The sequence below is a fragment of the Nicotiana tomentosiformis genome, chromosome 2, assembly GCF_000390325.3.
Source record: "Nicotiana tomentosiformis chromosome 2, ASM39032v3, whole genome shotgun sequence".
NCBI lineage: Eukaryota > Viridiplantae > Streptophyta > Magnoliopsida > Solanales > Solanaceae > Nicotiana > Nicotiana tomentosiformis.
The window spans coordinates 50,882,229-50,889,759 of NC_090813.1; positions in this window are offsets into that span (position 1 = coordinate 50,882,229).

The window sequence follows — 7,531 nt, forward strand, 5'->3', positions numbered from 1 at the left end:
CGAATCACGGAGATAATCAGGAGAGAAGAATCAGGAAAAAATAGAATTGTACTCAGAATTGATTAGTAAAAATATTTTTCTCCTATTTTGTGATTGTAGTTTATTTTTCATATCTTGAAAATTTATTGCAAACAAATTGCCTCTTCTAAGTCATATGAGATCCAAAGTTCAAAAGAAGAATGAAATTTCTTCTTGATTTTCAAGTGTTGTTTGAATGAATTACTTCCATCATACTTCACTTGGACAACGACTAGGGCAGTATGTATCTTTTGAACTTATGCGATTGAACTCAGAATGAAACTCTAAGCTGCCTACGTATCTCAGTGAAGAGGATCAAGTCATACCGTAGTTCAGAATGGGTGATTTTTATTTATTTATTTATTTTATGTCCTAACATTTGCCTAGGCCGCCTCTTTCGAGGTTTTCAACCTAGCAGACTCTTTTTTTGTTTTTTTGGTGGTGGGCCATACACAGTTTAGACTCATGCGGGGGAGGCAAGCCTTCATGATAAACCAATATCTTCAATTGGGAGATTATAGTCTTTTAGGAGGCTACCAAGTATATGCACTGAAGTTCAGGGATTTACTATGCCTTCATGTTCACCAAATCTTTAAGTCCTCCGGTCTTCAAGTTTGCTGCTCTTCAAGTTGAAATGTTTAAACCCTACAAATTCCATATTTGGAAACTATAAATTTCAAAATCAAATTGATGTGATGGCCTTCAAAAATATCAACAATGTTTCAACTAAGGATGTTACCGCAACCACATCTTTCACCCCCTTGGAGATGACGAAAAAATCAAATTTCCAACAATTGGGGCAATCTCTGGGGATAAGTTCTTTGTCTTTTATCCCAGTGATTCCTCGCCAAAGCTGCAAGCTAAAGGAGGAGATACCCAAATAGTCTTGCCATGGACGTGATATTGCAAAGTGAAGGCACCAACTAATTCTTCACCAAAACTACTCTCGCTAAAGCTATAAAGCCGCAAGGAAGTTAGGGATGGTAATTTCAAGGAGGCCAAGTAACCTATCAAATGGGTTGCTATGCTTTATTATTTAAAAATAGACTATGCTTGCGACAAGTGACAATCATGGTCTCACTTTGCCTATTATATTTTGGTGAATTAAATAAAGGATAGATGTTGCTCAATTTAAGACTTGATAATCTTTCTGAAATTGGGCCAATAAGCATGTTATTAGGCATAGTTAAGGGATGAAATTTCTACAAAAGCTTCTTTAAAGACTGGATCCATCTCAAGATACAATTCGAAGCATCTTTGCATGATCAAGCACTCTTTCGAGAAGATACAAAAAATGAGTTTCTCACATGAGTACTTCAAGTCTCGTCTTTATGTTCCATCAAGTCTACACGCTGACAAGCCTTGAAGTAGGGGGCATTTGTATACACCGAAATTTTAATATATCAAGCTAAATCCTAAATTCAAGATACTACAAGAGGACTCTTGCAATTCTAGGAGTCTATTAGGGTTGCTTGGAGGCTACTCTACAAAAACCCTAATATGGAGGCTACTCTATACTAACCCTAGGTTACTCCTATAAAAAATGTTACATATTCCCTTTGAAAAGGGCTCTCAAATTGAGGTCATCCCAAAAAGTATCCAATAAATTCTTGGGATATTCACAAAGGGATCAAGGCATAAAATAATGTCGTGATCAATAGATATTCTTCTTGATAATCAAATACTTCAAGAAGAATATCCTTACAATGATCGACTTTCATGGAGATCAAATAATCCAGAGAGATCCGCATCATCCTATATTCGAGAAATACGCCACTTAGTCCCTCGAATTACGGATAACAAATCGGAGGAAAGAATCAAGGGATAAACAAAGTTGTAACCTGCAATGTTTATCAATAAAATCCTTTTTTCTTTATAGTTGTTTGTGATTGCAGATTTATTTTTCTGTACAAATTTATTGCAAACAAATTGGCACGCCCAGTGGGACCAGTTCTACACCCCGATAATTTGTTGCGATGGTCGAGTACTTCAATTCTCGTCTTCAAGTTTCGGCAAGCCTACACCCCGACAAACCTTGAAGTATGGGGCATTTGTAGACATCGAAATTTTAAAGGAAGAAGATAAATCCGAAATTCAAGACTACTTTTGAAATATTAGGAGTCTATTAGGGTTACTTGGTGGCTACTCCACCCAAACCCTAATTTATGCCTATAAATAAGGCTATATATGTCCTTCAAAGATGATCTCAATAATCCCATAATGCACAAAGAGATCAAATATACTATCTCGAAATTCCATAAAAATACATGGAATATTCACAAAGAGATCAAAGACATCAAATATTATCTTTCTCAAAGTCGTCGAAGTGATCAACGAATGTTCTTCCTTTTCGTGGAGATCAAATACATCCTAAGGAAGTTCGCATCATCCTACGTTCGAGAAATACGCTGGTTAAGCCCTCGAATTACGGAGAATGATCTAGAGAGAACAATCAAGAGAACAAACAGAATTGTACCCACATCATTTTATCAATAAAATTATATTTTTTCATATTTATATTGTGGTTGTAATTTATTTTGTATCACAAATAATTTGTTGCAAACAAATTGGCACGCCCAGTGGGACAACTTCTGCCCTTCATCTCTTCCTCCTGCATATTAGAAACTTCAAGTTTTAAGATTATCTGTTGTGATGGTCGGGTACTTCAAGTCTCGTCTTCATGTTTCAGCAAGCCTACACCTCAACAAACTTTGAAGTAGGGGGCATTTGTAGACACTGAAATTTTAGCAGATCAAGATAAATTCTAAATTCAAGATGACTCTTGAAATATTAGGAGTCTATTAATGTTACTTGGTGGCTACTCAACCCAAATCCTAATTCATGCCTATAAATAAGGCGACATATGTCCTTCAAAGAGGGTCACAAAAATTCCATAAATTCTTGGGATATTCACAAAGGGATCAAGGCATAAAATAATATCGTGATCAATAGATATTCTTCTTGATAATCAAATACTTCAAGAAGAATATCCATAGAATGATCGACTTTCATGGAGATCAAATAATCCAGAGAGGTCCGCATCTTCCTATGTTCGAGAAATACGCCGCTAAGGCTCTCGAATTACGGATAACAAATCGGAGGGAAGAATCAAGGGATAAACAGAGTTGTAACCTGCAATATTTATCAATACAATCTTTTTCCTTATAGTTGTTTGTAATTGCAGTTTTATTTTTCTGCACAAATTTATTGCAAACAAATTGGCACGCTCAGTGAGACCAGTTCTACCCTTCCTCTCTTCCTCCTGCATATCAAAAACTTCAAGTTTCAAGATTATCTGTTGTGATGGTCGGGTACTTCAATTCTCGTCTTCATATTTCAGCAAGCCTACACCTCAACAAATCTTGAAGTAGGGGCATTTGTAGACACTGAAAGTTTAATAGATCAAGATAAATCTTAAATTCAAGACGACTCTTGAAATCCTAGGAGTCTATTAGGGTTTCTTGGAGATTACTCTACCATAAATCTAACTCACACCTATATAAAAAGATACATATTCCCTCGAAGAGGCGTCTCAAAATTCCCATAAACTCTTGGGAATTTTACAAAGAGATCAAAATATGGCCGGATACTTCTTGACAATCAAATAATTCAAGAAGCTGGAGATCAAATACATCTCCAGGAGGTCCGCATCATCCTATGTTTGAGAAATACGCCGCTAAGGCCCTCGAATTACGGATAACAAATCGGAGGGGAGAATCAAGGGATAAACAGAGTTGTAACCTGCAATGTTTATCAATAAAATATTTTTCTTTATAGTTGTTTGTGATTGCAGTTTTATTTTTCAGCACAAATTTATTGCAAACAAATTAGGCATTTGTAGAAATGATCGTATATTTGATCTCTTTGTGCATATTCCGGGAGTTTATAAAATTTCTGAGATGATCTCCCTTTTCTAGATATTCTTTAAGGGAATATGTAACCTTTTTTATAGGAGCGACCTGGAAGCGACTTCATATTTATTTTTTATAGTCCCTTCAATGAACTCCTTTAGTTGATTGATTGGAATCATCCCTTCTGGAGAGACTGGAATTTCCTTAGTGGATGCAACTTGTCGTGGGGGAGGATCGGGGTCCGTCTCTTGAACTTCTGGAAGTTTGCCAGGTGCATGGGTGGATTCTTCTTCCATCAAGATTCCCACCCTATCTGTTAGCTTGTCGATTCTAGCATTTTGATTTTACATGCACTTGGTCAAGCCAACGATTGCTTCCGTCAAGTTTGCCAACTGCTCATCCACAGATGAAGTGTTTGTCACCATGACTTGTATAATTGTCGTGGACGATGGAGAGTAGCATGGATTTTCACACAAATTGATCCTTGATTGGCTCAGGCTATGTGGTGTAAGTAGGGAGGATCCATCACTTGAAGCATCATCATCTTCCTTCACAGTAAAGTGCTTGGATCCGGAGAGGTCAAGCAGAGCAAGAGTTTTCTTGATCTTTTCAGCAAAATTGCTTCCTCCTTCGGGTGCGTTTGTGGAAGATCTTGCTCCTTTTGAGGATGAAGATCCGAAAATAGGGGTTGATACGGACGGCACTTGAAATGTTTGTTGTCCTAAAGAGTTTGCTTTGCTGCTCGTAACTGGTCCAAAGCTTCCAAAAGTAATATCGAGGATGCTTTCCACATTAGCATAGAACCTGAAATTAGCAGCCTTGGTGGAAGTGGAACTGGAGTGGATTTTTTTTGAAGCCATTTTAATGTTCTTGAACTTTGGTGATTGAAAAGTTGAGATGAGAGGTAGAGATCGTCCCACCGGGCGTGCCAATTTGTTTGCAACAAATTATTCGTGATACAAAATAAATTGCAACACAATATAATTTTATTGATAAAATCATGCGGGTACAATTCTATTTGCTCCCTTAATTCTTCTTTCTAGATCTTTCTCAGTGATTCGAAGGCTTAACCAGCATATTTATCGAACGTGGGATGATGCGAACTTCCTTAGGATGTATTTGATCTCCATAAAAAGGAAGAACAACCGTTGATCACTGAAAGACAATTGTTTGCAACAAACGCAAGGCTAAACTTTCGCCCGCTTGCCATCTTAAAAGTCTCGGGACGAATTAAGTTTTCTGCCTTGGGAAACACAAAGGCACATAGCCAAATCGTTAAGAATGCTGCTATATATGTTTCATCTTTCTTGTCAGACCTCATCCTAAGCTTGTAGAATATAGCTTTTTGATCACTCGACCACCTAGTTGTCTCAGGAATAACTCCTCTAGGATTATGTGTCGACTTTAGGCACGCGAACTTCTTTTCCTTTCGCAGTGGGGAAGGTTTATAAATTAAAGTTTTTTTATACCAAAATTTTGTCCATTTGCTCAAGGAGACCTTTTGGTTAACACCCGTACCTTCCTTCAGGTGATGGAAGGTATCAAATAAATACTCACAAGATCGAGGAATAAATCTTATCTGTTTTTCGTCCAAACTAATGAGTTATCTTGTCTCAGGTACCACTTCTTCATACGGAGAGCCTGCAATGGGCAGACCTCCAAGGATATGTAAGTCCCAAAGATAGATAGATAGTTCCCCGACTGATGTAAGAAGCGTGTTCGTCTTGGGGCACCAAGCATCACAAAATGCTTGCAAAATGTTCGAGTTCCGATCATAAGTGAAAAGTGAAGACAACATCGTAAATCTTTGTTGTACTTAGGGTTTGCTTCCACCAAGTACATCTTCAACCTGTTCCCAATATCCTGAAATATGAAGATACTCGCCCTCGATTGTTGTTGTGTTTCCCCAACGTACTACGCCTTGAATTATGCGACGTCCTAAGTTTGGAAGGGTGCTCGCAATGTTTACGTAGCAATGGATTGGCGCTTGGAAAGACCACATTTTGGACAATGGATTAGAAGTTGATTTATGCTCCAAGGTCCAGTTTTCTACATGAAGGGAGTTCCTCAAAGAAGGTCATGTGGCTGCATACCGGCCAGCTTGTGAGGTATGAACCAAAAGCTTGATTTGTTCTATGCCATCTTCAGTCTCCATTATGAGATATCTAAGTTTGGAGGAAGGTGGGGTATAGTCTCTAAAATTTTCCATCTCTTCGTGTTGCAAAAAAAAAATAATAATAATAATAATAATAAATTAACAAGCAAAGAAAACGCAGGAGAATAGAAGTAAAAAATTTACCTTCTCGTTACTGCTTTTCTGAGCAGCTTACAAGAACCAAAGATTAATGCTCAAACTACATGAGAACAAGGGGTTTATATAGATTCAGTGGTACGGCTATTTGAAGATGAATGGCGATGTGGGACTAGTAAGAGTTTAATAGAATCCAACAAGAATTTAGCATTCTAATTCCACTAGGAGGACAAGCTACTGGTGGCTGGAAAATATGTTTCCAACTTGGACTCTGTGTCATTGTCTCCTAAAAAAAAACTTGAGTGCATCGTGCAATTCGGGTGATCAAAGAAAGCTAATTCAAGTAGATCTTAGTGGGCTCACGTGCATTTTCATGGAGATTCTCAAATCTTTATATTTTCCATTCTTATCAATTTGAACGTTTTTTATGTGAAGATCAATTAGATATTTCTATGAAAAGTGTAAAGCAAAATGAAGACATTTATTACATGAATACTTTAAGCCTGGTCTTCAAAAGGTGAAAAATCTTGACAAGTCTTGAAGTAGGGGCATTTGTAGGCGTATAAAATTTACGTAATTAAATTTATAAATTAATTTGGACTATATTTTAAATTCAAGATATATTGGTCCAAATAAATATTATGGGCTAATATAATTGGATTAATTATATAAATTCAATATATATGAATTAAATAAATAAGCCTTAATCTATTGGGTTAGCCCATTTAATTGTGCTAAAGTAATGAGCCCACTTCCTTAGGCCTAATATGCCATTTTTCTAGAGGTCCAGTTTGGTGTCACGTGTCATATGATGTGGCACGCCAAGTCAAGCGGAAGAGCCAATAGGATCATGCCATGTGTCATTATGACAAGGCATGCCTAGTCAAATTAAAGAGCCAATGAAATCACGCCACATGTGCAAGTGGCATGTTTTGGCCAATCAAATGCGGCCTTGTCACACTTCAATTTGATTGGCCGGAAAGAGTTTATTCTTATCATAACTCTTCCCTCCCACAACTATAAATAGGGGTCTTCATAACCCAGAAAGGACACCAGAAGTTATAACAAGAAGCAAGAGAGAGCTTGTGGATCAAACACCGCAAATTTTTCTACAAGTTTCAAACTTCAAGCAATCAAGTTCAAGTTCAAGAAATCAAGTTCAAGCTCAAGAACGAAGAACTTCAAGCTCAAGAAATCAAGTTCAAGCTCAAGAACGAAGAATAAGTCAAGATTCAAGGAGTACGAGTTCAAATCAAAGTTCGTGCTAGTTGAATTCAAGATCATCGTTCGTGGAAACAAATATAGATTCAAGATCAAGCTCAAAGGCCCTTGAATTTATTTACTATTGGAAAGAAGAATCAGAGGATTCATAGAGATTGTAACACTCAATTATTTAAAATAAAATACTACA